This window comes from Leucopleurus acutus, assembly GCF_964270905.1.
Source record: "Leucopleurus acutus genome assembly, chromosome: 10".
Lineage (NCBI taxonomy): Eukaryota > Metazoa > Chordata > Mammalia > Artiodactyla > Delphinidae > Leucopleurus > Leucopleurus acutus.
This window is the reverse complement of record NC_139153.1, coordinates 14,330,883-14,345,502: the sequence shown is the minus strand read 5'-3', so window position 1 is coordinate 14,345,502 and position 14,620 is coordinate 14,330,883. Positions and strand designations below refer to the sequence as shown.

At 38.5% G+C, this 14,620-nt stretch overlaps 1 protein-coding gene across 4 annotated transcripts in view; it reads left to right on the top strand.

Annotated features, from left to right (window-relative positions):
- CNTN4 (contactin 4) overlaps nt 1-14,620 on the top strand; it is a 962,626-nt gene that overhangs the window by 116,696 nt on the left and 831,310 nt on the right. For 2 of the 4 annotated variants that reach the window (XM_082847222.1, XM_082847219.1), the window contains exon 1: nt 12,418-12,436. The exons of the other annotated variants lie outside the window; for them this stretch is intronic. The gene's annotated coding sequence lies outside the window, so the exon portion shown is untranslated. Of the gene's footprint in view, nt 1-12,417; nt 12,437-14,620 lie in introns of those variants that run through there. 4 annotated transcript variants of the gene reach the window in all.

Genomic DNA, 14,620 nt, shown 5'->3' with positions numbered 1-14,620 from the left:
TGAAGAAAACCACATCAAGCAAATTTCATTATAAAACCTAAAAATCAATATACATTCGTGCCAGTGTTCTCTAAATAATCAATGTGAGTACTCCTTTACCCTGAAATAACATTTTTAAGGATTGGATTTTTACTAAAAGAAGAAAGAAGCCATAGTTACTTTTTCCTTGCACAGTATTTGTATTTGATATTAAGACAGTGATATTAAGAATGACTTTTGGAGTCCGTTTTCTCTTAAATATGTTTATTAGTCAGTTATGGTGTCTATGCAAGTTGACACTGACTAGAGTGAAAAAATATACAGATGAGTCAATTGGTAAATGTCAGAACAGTGATGAAAATCATAGCTAGTAGTGGTTTAATATGCACTGTTTATGGATGCTGTGATAAGACTTTTCTTTTGATTTTTGACAACCCTAGTACAGGAGCACATAGTTTGTGTAGGCTAAATGCCATAAGCTACAACCACCACAGAATAGATATTTTTATTTCACCTAACAGTTTAATACACATGTGCTCTTCCAGTTGTGGTCCACCCTTTCACAGAGCTTCCGAATCCTTTGCTGGATTCTCTGTTGCATCTGACACAAGAAGGGAGAAAGAAGGTGAAGATAGAAAGAATAGTTTTCAATGGAAAAGGCATCTGTCCTTTTATCCATGTTCCAGTGGTGAGAGCTCAGTCATGTGGCTACACCTAATTGCAAGGGAATCTGGGAAATGTAATCCAGCCATGGGTGCAATGGGGAAAGGAAATAAGTTTACTGAAAAACTAGCCAGTCTCTTCTACGAGAGGGTGTATTCCTTTTTTATAGGTAAGAACCTAAGGCTTAAAGTTCAAATAATGTATAAATATATATAATATATAAAAATATAATCTGGGTGAGTTACGGTAATGCCAGGTCTGCCTCACAGTCCATGTTTTTAAGCACTGCCTGGGCTGGGTGCACCTTATTGTGATTTACCCTGGAGAACATGGTATCTTCCTGATGAAGAGATTAGCCAGAGAGATGCATGGCTAGAATTTTGACTTTTGCTCTATGCAGGGTCCTCCAGTAGAACTTGCTGTAGCTCTACTAATAATGCTAAAATCCTAAAGCAGAAGTCATCAGTACACCTTGTAGGGGAAATTTTAAGAATCAGTGTGCAATTCCTGTGTTCACTTTTCCTCCTATCAAGACAACAGGTAGTGCTTCAGTTGGAGCTATTCTGTCACCCTGGGTTCCTATTAAGGTTGATGCATAGGCCCATGTTGGATGTGTGGTATGAGTGACAAATAAAATTTTGTGTGAGCCACTGAGTTTTAATTTAATTTCATTTTGTAGATTTTGTAGTGTTATTGTTACTGAAGCATAACCTAGCCTTTCCTGACTGATACACAGTTCAGCCCAGAATCTCTACTTTTAGTGTCTTACAGGAGTGTATATAGAGGTCCATAAAGATATCTGTGTCCCTGTGTCTGTCTGTCTATCTGGTGATATTCATTGGAGTTTCGTTTCAATAAGGCATGGCTGAAAGAATTCAATAAGTTATGCTGTAATTACACAGTAGGATATATGGAACTGGTAAAAAAGTTTACGCCTGTGTTTACCTACGTGAAAAGATGTCTATGATTATGTGGAAAATGTAACTTAAAAAATGCATAAAATTATGTGTGTATATATATATATATATATATATATATATATATATATACACATACACATACACACACAGACACACACACATGATATTTCATAATGGCAGTGAAAACTTTGTTTATATTTTCTGTAGGGAAGTAGACTTCCCAGGCAGAGAGCTGGAGGGGTTGATGGCATCCTGCATTATTCCTGATGTAATCACAGCCACAACCATCTTTTCCCTAAATCTCCAAATTAGCTTTCTTTTTAAATTTTTATTGAAGAATAGTGAATTTCCAATATTGTGTTAGTTTCAGGTATACAGCAAAGTAATTCAGTTACATATAAATATATATATACATATATTTTTCAGATCATTTTCAACTATACATTATTACTAGCTATTGAATGTAGTTCTCTGTGCTATACAGTAAATCCTTGTTGTTTATTTCATATATAGTAGTGTGTTTTTGTTAATCCCATACTCCTAATTTATCCCTCCTCCCACTTTCCCCTTTGGTAACCATAAGTTTGTTTTCTATGTCTGTGAGTCTTTTTCTGTTTTGTAACTAAGTTCATTTCTGTCATTTTAGATTCCACATATAAATGACATCGTATGACATTTGTCTTTCTCTGACTTCACTTAGTATGATAATCTCTAGGTCCATCCATGTTGCTGCAAATGGCAGTATTTCATTCTTTTTTATGGCTGAGTAGTATTCCATTGTGTGTGTGTGTGTGTGTGTGTGTGTGTGTGTGTGTGTGTGTATCACATCTTCTTTATCCATTCATCTGTTTCTAATATTTAGAGATATTGAGCAACTTTTCATGTGCCTGTTGGCCATCTGTATGACTTCTTCCGAGAAATGTCTATTTGTGTCTTCTGTTCAATTTTTGATTGTTTTTTTCTTTGATATTGAGCTGTATGAGCTGTTTGTATATTTTGGATATAACCCCTCATTGGTTGCATCATTTGCAAATATCTTCTCCTAGTCCATAGCTTGTCTTTTCATTTTGTTTATGGTTTCCTTTTGCTGTGCAAAAGCTTTCAATTCAGTTAGGTCCCATTTTTAAATTTTTGCTTTTATTTCTTTTGCTTCAGGAGACTGATATAAGAAAATATTGCTACAATTTGTGTCTGAGAATGTTTTGCCTGTGTTCTCTTCTAGGAGTTTTAAGGTGTCATGTCTTATATTAGGTCTTTAAACCATTCTGAGGTTTTGTTTTTGTTTTTTTATGGTATGAAGGCATGTTCTAATTTCATTGATTCACATGAGGCTGTCTAGCTTTCTCACCCCCACTTACTGAGGAGACTGTCTTTCCTCCACTGCATATTCTTGCTCCTTTGTCAAAGATTAATTCACTGTAGGTGTGTGGGCTTTTTTCTTGACTCTATTCTGTTCCATTGATTTATATGTCTGTTTTTTGTGCCAGTGCCATGCAGTTTTGATTACTGTAGCTTTGTAGTATCATCTGAAGTCTGGAGGGTTATGCCTCCAGGTTTGTTCCTTTTCCTCAGGATTGCTGTGGTAATTCTGGGTGTTTTGTCAAATTAGCTTTCCTAATGGTCTTACTCCCTCACTTTTGACTCCCTTCTAATCCACAGCCCATGTGATCTTTGTAATAGATCTTATACATATCTTTGTCTCCTATTGAAAACTTAAAGTTGCCCCCATTGTTACACAGAAAAACTCATGTCTTATCCTTGTTCCTGGAAAGACAGAGCCTAAGACAAAGTGTTCAAGTTTTACTGGGAGGTGCCATTCCGTAGTGGCAAGAGTGAGGAAAAGGGCAGTGAGGACAAGGAGAAGGGGCAGCAGAAAGGTGCTGCATTTCCAGGGTGGCCACTGATTTATAATCTGCTTAACATCAAGGACAGTTGCTTAGCAGGTACAGTGGTTGGATCATGTGGGACATTTCTGATGTGTGAACACAAGAAAAACACAGCTTAAAGAAAAACACATCTTAATAGTGGAAGGAAAAGAGAGAGAGTTCACCTCCAGCTCTCTTAGGACTCTTATTGGTGAACCCTCCCATGCTTCTGGGTTTCATCATCTGGCCCTGAGGAGCTGCTTAGGAAGCCAGATTCCACATTTGCTGTGGTGGTCTGAATATGAAATTAAGAGGGGGTGGCAGAGATTTGGGGGCATGTGGCAGGTGGCTCTCAGGAGGCAGAATCTAGTGTGCTGATGTGAAGTTGGACAGCAGCCACACAGGCTGAGGTGGAACAAAATGGCAGAGGGCTCAATAAAGGGGGAGGCAGAATGAACTTTGAGGAGGTACATGTGATGTGATGAATGCAGCTCATTAGAGTTAGGACCCTAGGTCCTGGCACACTCAAGTCCCTACCGGGTGTATGAACATGTTAGCCCTCTTTCCCTTACCCCATCCCGGTACTTGACTAGATATTACTAATTTATTTAGAGCCTCAACTTTTTTTCCTCCTTCTGTGTGATGAGACTCCTCATCCCTATCTTAGTTGCCCCTTCTTTGTTCTTACTGCTTTGTCATCTTTTATTTGTCCGTTTGAATCTCCCCACTTCCTTCATTACATCAAAAACTCATTGGAAGCAAACGGTTTTTATTATTAACTGTTTTTTACCCAAAATCAAACACATAATAGAAAAGCAAATAGGAATGAATTGATGAATGATAATGACAACTAATATTTATTATTTGTCATATTTTAAGCAGTAAAACAATTTCCCTGATAATGGGGTTTTCAGAGGATTCTTGAGTAAGGTAGTAACTGCTGCTTTAGTTTGTTGTTTTTCTGTTGGTTCTGAGAATATTGAGAATATTATGCACTCATGTACATGTGTAATTTTATGCTAGTCTACACTCCATATAGATTTTGTCTTTTTATTAACATCATACACATAGAGAACTATGTGTATGTTTTCTCAGATTACAATCAACTCTTGTGTTGTTTTTTTTTTTTTTGTGGTACGCGGGCCTCACACTGTTGCGGCCTCTCCCGTTGCGGAGCACAGGCTCCGGACGCGCAGGCCCAGCGGCCATGGTTCACGGGCCCAGCCACTCCGCGGCATGTGGGATCTTCCTGGACCGGGGCACGAACCCGTGTCCCCTGCATCAGCAGGCGGACTCTCAACCACTGCGTCACCAGGGAAGCCCTCAACTCTTGTTTTTAATTCCTATACTAAAGGCATTCCAAAACCTATCCGATAACACCATTTTGTCTGTTAATAACTACCACTCACAAGGAGTTTAAAAGAAAAATTTAGCTAATTCTTATTGATTTTAAAATTTATTTTTTCTTGGTTGTTAGTTAAAACTATTGAAACATATTTGAAATATTTTGATTTATAAGCAAAGTATATATTTGGTTATTCAGATGACCAAATATATATTTCTCATTTCTCATATATATTTGGTCGGTCTTCATCCATGGTTCCTGACTCACAGGTGCCAAAACCTTTGGAATTTCCTAAGTACTGAATACGATCAAGGTGTTTCTTGTTAGGTTAATGGGGTTAATTTTGGATCCCACCTAAGGATGAGGACTGGTTGCCAGGAGAACCAACCATGTAATTAGAGGGTTGGAACTTTCAGTCCTGCACCCTGACTTCCTGGGAGGGGTGCTGGAGGTTGAATCAATTGCTATTGGCCAGTGATTTAATCAATCTTGACTATGTAATGACGCCTCCATAAAAACCCAAGAGAGGAGAGTTTGGAGAGCTTCCTGGTTGTTGAACTCCCCGGAGGGGCTGTGAAAATGGTGTGATTGGAGGACGTGGACGTTCTGTACCCTCTCTCCATACTTTGCCCTATGCATGTAGAGCATCTGGTGGTTCCTGAGTTATAATCTGGTAAGTGAAACCTTTGTCTGAGTTCTAGTAAATTAACCAAACCAGAGCAGGGAATTGTGGGAAACTCTAGTTTATACTTGTAACAAAGTTGTACAAGGTTGTACAGGTAACAACCTAGGCTTGAAATTGACATCCTGAGTTGGAGGAGGTCTGGGAACCTCCAGTTTGTAGCCTGTTAGTCAGAAGCACAGGTAACAGCCTGGGTTTGTGATTGGCATGTGAAGTGGGGAAGGAGACAGTCTTGTAGGACCGACCTGTTAACCTGTGGAACCTGAAACTGTCTCTGGGTAGATAGTCTCAGAATTGATTTGAATTGTAGGACACCCAGCTGATATCTTGAGAAGTGTTTGTCAGTGTGGGGAACCCCCCATCCCCCGCTACTGCCATTAAAGTGGGTATAGACTCATTTACATTTCTATAACCTTCTTCCACGTAGGTCAGTCATGAAATGAGCATACGCACTCATTGATTCAGTGAAGTACCCTCTTTGGGTGGACTTACGGATAGCTAAAGCCAGCGTTCTGACCTTCTGTTTAATGATATATTTTAAAAAATTCCCCATGTTAATAATTTCGCTTGCCTTTTTTTTTGCCGTACGCGGGCCTCTCTCACTGTTGTGACCTCTCCCGCTGCGGAGCACAGGCTCCGGACGCGCAGGCCCAGCGGCCATGGCTCACGGGCCCAGCCGCTCCGCGGCACGTAGGATCCTCCCGGACGCGGGCACGAACCGTGTCCCCTGCATCGGCAGGCGGACTCTCAACCACTGCGCCACCAGGGAGGCCCTCGCTTGCCTTTTTTACATCTCATTATAGGCATTCTAATGCTTTAAAAATGTTCCTTTCTCATATTGAAGCTCTTCTGGAATGCCCTTAAAGTGCCCCACCCCATTTTTCATTAATTTTAACTTGGTTTAAAACAGTGCTTTCCAGTCTTTGAACATTTGAATTGACTAGGGATGTTAAAAAAAAAAAAGCAGTGACAGAGACCCTCACACCCAGATTCTGGTTTAATTCATCTGAGGTGGGAGTTAAGGGAGAGATATTTCTAAAATTCACCGCATGTGTTTCCTGTATGTAACTCAGGTTGAGGAATTTTGATTGGGAAGAGTTTCTCAAGATGTGATCCACAGTTCATTGGGGATGTTTATGAATCTTTGAGATCATGCAAGCTCTTAGCATATTAATACACATTTTGTTCCTCATGTGAAATCATGAATTTTTCAATTTCAAACTTTCTGTGTATCTGGCTAGTACTGGCATCAATTTCATTAATGATGCGGTTTGTCTGGTGTTGGTTAGCAAGTTGGGAACCTGACCTACTGACTGAAATTACTGTTTTAAAGTATCTGAAAGTCAGGGGACATGTAGAATGTTGGAGTTGAGAGTTTGTTATCCTAAGTCTACCTCCCCATTTTATGGATGAGGAAATTGAGGTCCAGAGGGATGAGACGTATGGCCCAGCTTCATAAGCTGCTCAGGTGGGGAGCAGTGACTATGAACTTGAGGCTCTTAGCTCTTGTCAGGTGTTCCTTCTGTTTTACCCCTTGCTTTCTGGAAGAAGCCTTGTGAAATAACACAGGACTTGAGATTTCACTTGTTCTTTCTGGGTCAGGTCCTAGAAATTCCATTTGTTATTTAAGCCCCAGTGCTAAGTCCTAATTACCATTCAGAAATTACTTTACAGTGAACAGATGTGTGTTATTTTCTGGAAAAAAAAGCGGTAATGATCTACACCTGTACTTTCAGCAGTGTTTCTCCACTGAGAAGTAGCAATCAGCATTAATGGATAAGCTGAAGTTACCGAGGCCTCAAATTTAGCTGATGTGCAGTGCGATGTAAGGGTTTCTGTTGCCAACAGATCAAATGTTCTCCAGGCTCCCATCAGCTTTCCCAATAGCCAGTCACCAAATTCTGCTCTCCCCCTGAAAAGCAGGTTTTGTTTTTGGACAGTTAAGTGGTCCATTGGTGAAATGAGACAGCATCTTTCTCATAGGAAATACCTTTTTGCTCCCAGGGAAATTAACAAAATAGCAAAGTGAATCAAATGAGGGTGTATTTTTGTTGTTCTGAGTTTCTTACGTTGTACACATCTAAGATTACAGAAGGTGGGATGAGGTTAGCAACAAACTATATGAATGGCGTTAAAAATTTTTTTTTTTTGGTGGAATGGGCTCATTGGCATGCTGCATTCCTTATTGTGTTCAGAAATGAGGGTAGAAAATACTAGAAGCCTTATTTCTTATTATGATTCATTACATCATGTTACCTGGTGGAATATTATGTTTAACTCTCATTTTATAGTTACAAATTTTGCACACTTTCACCCTGGGCTTAAGTGGTGTCCACTATTCAAAGATAGGACTGATTTTTTAAAATGTATATTTGCTCAAGGTTTGCTCTTAGAGATAAGGTGGGTAATATGGCTTAAATAGTCCTGAGTGTGGAAATTTGGTTCAATGCAGCTTAAGCTGGGGATATGAGTACAAATACTTCATTTGAAGTCTTCCTATTTCTACATCCCCAAATAATCTAGCACTTCAGATCAATTGGTGTTTTATTCCCCTGAATTTAGACAGTTGATGTGTAGATTATAGTGATGAATCTTAAATGGTGTCTTCCTGGTAGTCAACCATGATCAGACAATTGATCAGATTTACATTTGTTTAGTATTGAGCATTTATAAATGTCCGTCACTCTTTTCCTTGAAAGGGATAATGCTAGCCCCTCCCCCATCTTTCCTTTTTCCTTTCAATAGTAAGACAGACGATGTCTCAGACCGAAGGAGAGGGAAATTACGCATGACTGAATTTTGACATTATGAGTTGATATTACAGAATGAATCTTCCTAACGTGAAATTTGATAACACAAAATTTTTCACAAAGTCAGAAAAAGAGCATAGAGTCCATGAAAACCATCACATAAAATCAGCCACAATGATCATGTGAGGGCTATCAAAGCCTTAGGTAGGAGAGCGTTTCTACCTGAGTAGGGGCTTAGGCTGCATTCCAGGAAGTACATAATAAATGTCAGTGTACATACTCTGCAGTGCTGTTAAATGTAATCTGAGAATCGTACTTAATAGAAATTTAAAATAGTGGTGTTCAGTAGAAAAGAGGAAGGTCTGCAAGAAAAATATTTTCTGCCATGTTAATTGTTAAAAATGTTATAAATATTCTAAAGATAAATAATATTATAGAAGACAGTACTAATCCATAGCCATGTATCCTTAACCACCTTTGAAAACAGTTGAATGTTTTACTATTTAGATCCATTTTAATTATAGATATAATTGAATCCTTAAAGTACAGATATAAATGAAGCCCCTCACCCCAGTCTCCTCCTTCCCACCTCTTCAGAGGTATTACATATCCTGAAGTTAAGTGTTTCCTTCCTATTCAAGTATTTATACTTTTATACACATCTATTTAACTAAATATATGTGTGTGTATATGTATATATATATATTTATATACACACACTGTTTTGTGTTAAAACTTAATTTAAAAACATGATACAGTGTATATCCTTTGGCTAATGGCTTTCTTTTTTCCTATATTTAATATGATCAACATCGATAATGTTCATTTATTTTAAATGTAATATAATAGTCTTAGTGTGTGACTGGATCATGATGTCTGTCTGTTCTCATGTGGGCATTTCAGTTTCAAACATTTCCACTTTCACTGTGGCAATGAATTTCCTGGTACATACATCCTCCTGATGGAAACGTTTCTCTGGGGACATCCCCCCACAAATGTTGAATCATTGAGTTGTACGGTATGTGTGTCAGTTTTACTGGATACATTGGTGAATTGCTTCCTGAAGCGGTTGTACCAGTTTACATTCACACCAAGTGCTGACGAGCTCGCTTACTTTGATTATAGTTGATGTTACGCCCTGAGTGGCTTCAGTCCCCATACCCTTCTTACCACAAAGCCACGGCCTTTTGAAACCCTTGCAGCCTCAGCCTCGTCTCCTTTTCTTGAATAGACCTTGCCCTTCCGTAGCAGGTTTGAGGGAGCTACAACCCACTGCCTTGTAGCTCATGGGTGGATTGTGCTTGCTGCTAGTCTGGCCTTTGCTTTGTGAGTTATTTCAAATAATGAGACTTTTCTTTTATACGAAATATGCTTGGACGCACATTCTGAAAAGTAGAGCACTCTGCTCTGTCTCAAAGCTTATTCCTTTAGGATCCGACATTAAATGTAGGATTTGGACTTTATCTAACTTCTTAAAGTTTCTTTTCCAAGAATTGAAGTTCATCCCCTGAAATTTAGTTTGCTTCTTTGGGACGTTGATGGTATTGGGCTTTTTTGTGGCATAATTCTTGGTCCCCATGCTTCAGCAGCCCCTCTTATCTTCTTTTGGGCTTCCTTCCTGTCTATAGTATAAGAAGGTTGCTCTTTATTTATTGTCATAACTTTCAGGCTCCTTCTTTTGGCACCTTCCTGGCCTGGAGGGCTGATCTAGTTCCAAACAATCTGTTTTCCGGTATGGACTCTGCCACTGATACCATTTAAGAAACAGATTGATTGCCGTCATTTCTGGAAGTGATTTCATGCTGTTTGCTCTAATCTTTTGTAAAAACTGTCAATTGTTTGGTACCTATTTTTCCCCCCTTGAGTATGTTTTGAAGGTCATAATCATTACCAGAACTACCAGATATTTCAATATCTTCTCTACTGTGTGAACATCATCTCCACAGATGTGACTAATACCTATATTCTGATCACCTAGCAGTAAATGACTGCTTTTAGCTCAAATATATGGAGTATATCAGAAAACCAAAGCCCTAAGAATAGCGTTATAAAGGGAAAGCAACGCTCAAAAAAGAGAATTTTTTTTCTTGATTTCACAAGTCAAATACATGTGTTCATTTTAGAAATTCTGTAAAATATAGCAGTGCATAAAGAAAACAAAAGGTTTTTCATGGAACCATAATTAACTTTGTGTAGCAATCCAGATGTAAAGTTGAACATGTATGTATTAATTGAAAAAATTTGAGTGCCTACGAGATGTTGGGTACACAAAGAAAGTGGTAAATAAATTAAATACAGATCTACCATTCATGGAGCTTAAAGTCTACACGGGGAGATGGTAACAGACAAATAACTAAATATGTAAAAGCAAGTAGAGAAAAATAGTGTAAAAGTAAGAAAGAGGTACAGTGATAGCAATGTTGTGACTGAAAGGGAAGGAAGAGTGGGTTACGTAGACTGAGTTACACGGGTAGAGACTAATTAGTGTGATGGGGAAAGCCAGTTTTTTTTTTTTTTTTTTTTTTTCTTGCGGTACGCGGGCCTCTCACTGTTGTGGCCTCTCCCGTTGCGGAGCACAGGCTCCGGACGCACAGGCTCAGCGGCCGTGGCTCACGGGCCCAGCCGCTCTGCGGCATGTGGGATCTTCCCGGACCGGGGCACGAACCCGTGTCCCCTGCATCAGCAGGCGGACTCTCAACCACTGCGCCACCAGGGGAGCCCGCCAGTGTTTTTTTGAAGAAAACGTTTCAGCTGAGTTTCACAGGATACGAAAAGCAGGCGTGCAGAGATCAAAGAGGATGAGATTACAGGGAGCCAGAGCTGCAGGTTCAGAGTGTATAGAGATGTGAAAGGGGTTGGCGTGTAGCTAAAGTTAGGAAGAGACACCATCAATTTAACCACAGCTTTCTAAGGAGGAGTCAAGGGGAGATAAGAACACAATAATTGAAATGTACAACCCAATTTAAGGATCTAACCAGTTTCAGGTAAATGGAAAGTTTATAGAAGTGCATTTTGGAATCAGATAGTATGGTATATTTCTATTTTTTAAAGAAATTGGGAACAGGTACACATCTTGTAACTTTCTTTCAAAATATAAGTCTAATAATAGCTGTTTTTCGATACATGCCCAAGCCCGGATGTGTAGAAAATAAGTAATTTGTAAAATTGGTTTAAATATTTGGTGGCATATAACTGTAAAAATTCCATTATCACTAATTCTTTACCTTGTATATTTTTCTGAAACACATGCTTATTGTATTAAACCAAAGGGATCCTTTCCCCTGATGTAAAGGCAGAGTAAAGGGTTACATATAACCAAGGAGGATTGGTCCCAATCCACCATTCTTCTCCCCCGTATTTTCCTATCAGGAATGAGGTCCTTCCATTTCTCCTCATGCTAGGAGTGGCTTATCAGATGGTCCTATAGCAATTCCAATTTCGCTTATCAGTTATGACCAAGATGTGTCATCGTGTTTTCTATGTATAGGGGTTTGTAGGAAGCTGTGCTGACATGTGGGATGTGAGAGCATCTGTTAAAGTGAATGCTAGAGTTGAAGGCGTTAAGTGTTTAAAGACGTGATGAGGCTTTGGGCTCAGCTGTCCCCTAGGTTTACCCAGGGCTTGCAGATACTAATATTCAGCACATTTCCAGGAGGCAGATCTGATCTTCCATAAATGCCTGGATGCACAGAAATGGTGAGTTGTTGCAGTGCTAATTTTCATATGTCTAGCTTGATGTTAACAGTAAACTCTGAAGGAAGAGAGTTGGTGATTTATATTTGAACCATTTCCTTACTTGGGACAATCATCTGTCTTGGCTATAGTTAAATACCTTTTGTAGGGCTCCAAAAATAAACATATATGTCTAAGATATTTTTGAGTTTTTGTATCCCAGTTACAGAAAAATATCTCTGGAAATGCATATGAAACAGAGAATCTCTCAGTGAATTGAACTTTACTTCCTTTATTTAAATTTTCTTTGCTCTTGTATGCCTTTACCAACTGTTACTGAAAAATGTTATTTGGCTTGGCTTTGCCACGATCTACTATTTGGGTTATAGTGGATTTTCTAAAGTGCATTATTTTCCTATTTATTATTTAGATGTCCCCAGTTATCAATTGAAGTGTCTATTAAACTTCTTCTCCTAGAGCTTTGAAGTCATTTCTCTCTATCTTTTAAGGTACACTCTCTTGGAATATTCCTTAATTTTGGCCCGTATCAACAATAAAAGGTAATACAAAATAATGACTTTGTTTTAATTATGACAGGGTAATTTATAACAGCTTTGTTTATTTACTTATAACTCATAATCATTATTCACATTTGAGACTGCCTTTAGCATTATTTTTATGGTTTTAAGCTGGATCTTATGCCATCTTTTATCGGCGAATATTTGATAGCTTTTTTCAGAATTATAGACCTTGACGTTAAAGGAATTGGCTTTGCCAAATTCATGCCATGCTTCTATTTATTTCCCTATGACAACTTTCTTCTTACATCTAATTTGTTTTAGGTTCTCTTTCCATTTCCTTTCCATCTACTAGGAGGATATTCTTTTCACCATGTTCAGGACACAAGGTTAAATAAGTTGATCAGTATTTCACTAGTTGATTTTGGGTAAATACAAGTACTCATCTCTTTTCTCTATGTTGTCACTCATAGTGTTTCCTGCATCTGGTATGCTATTGTTTTAGCTCAAGCTGCCATAACAAAATACCGTATTCTGGGTTGCTTAAGCAGACATTTATTTCTCACAATTACAGAGGCTGGGAAGTCAAAGATTAAGGTGCTAGGAGACTGGGTTTCTGGTGAGAGCCTTCTTCTTGGCTTGCAGATGGCCACCTGTTCCCTGTGTTCTCACATGTTGAAGAGAGCTAGCACTGGTCTGTGTTTGTCTGTGTCTCTAGTCTTACAAGGACACCAATCCCATGATGGAAGCCCTACCCACATGACTTCATGTAAACCTAATTACCTTCCAAAGGACCCACCTCCAAATACCATGAAATTGGGGATTAGGGCTTCACCATATGAATTTGGGGGGATGCAAACAGTCATAACAACTATCTTTCTCTTGTGTTAGGTTCCTTTACTTCCACCCAAATCCTACTCTAAAAGTAACCCTCAAATCACACCTTCTTGGGTTTGATATTTCCATTTGGAATTACTGTGAAAACTTACCTCCATCTGCCACTATTATGTATATAGGTGAGGATGTTTTTGTTTTCCCACTATGACAACAACTACTAGATGGCATGTCATTTTTGTAAGCTGCAAGGCATCTACCTTCTCCATAATACATATTTAGGAATACTGAATGTAAATAATGAGGAAGCTTCTTAATCAAGCCATTGATCTTGAAATTACTGGCCTTCAAATATTTGTATTTGCCAAAAACAAGTGTTGATGAAGGAAAAAACTGGAACCTTCATACACTGCTGGTGGAATTGTAAAATAATATAGCTTATTTGAAAAACAGTTTGGCTATCCCTCAATGTTAAACATAAGGTTATCATTTGACCCAGAAATTCCCTTCCTAGATATATACCCAAGAGAAATGAGAACATAAAGCCACACTGTTCATAGAAACATTAGTTGTGGGAGTGAAAAACTGGAGTCATCCTAAATGTTCATCAGCTGATGCGCAGATAAACAAGTACTGAATATCCATATGATGGAAAGTTATTTGGAAATAAAAACAAATGAAGTACTGATAATGCTACAGCATGGATGAATCTTGCAAACATTATGCTACGTAAAAGAAGACATGTATTGTATGATTCCATTTATATGAAATTTCCAGAATAGGCGTATTCATAAAGACAAAAAATAGATTGGTGGTTGCCAGGGGCTAGGAGCAGGAGAAATTGGGAATGATTTTGAATGGAAATATGGGAGTGAATTTATATAGTTTCTTTTGTAGGGGGATGAAAATATTCTGGAACTAGGTGATGGTGATTTTCCAACCCTTGGAAAATGTTAAAAAACTACTGATTGTATATGTATAAATATATAAATAAAACCTTCATATCTTCCAGGGTAATGAACAGAAACCTGACTGAGCCAGAGTCAGGCTTTCTGCAAAACTTTATATATCAACAATTGCCGGCCTTAAACAAATAGCGTTTCTGTAAAGAATGCTGAACTGAGGTGTGTGGGATTTTTAAGACAGATTTTTTTTTTTACTCTGTTACCTTCTTTGCCGTGCAAAAGCTGGAGTTACCACTGTCACATTGGTGCACAATGTTTATTCTTTTTTTTAATCCTTGAAAGCTACTTAGGGACTTCTAATCCATTCTAAAGGAATCTGACAGAACCCACCATGATGACTCAGGTATAGCATGGGGAGTCACACTGCCTGAGGTTTAATACAGACTGTTTATTCTTTTTATACCCTATCTTTCATTCTCTGGATGCA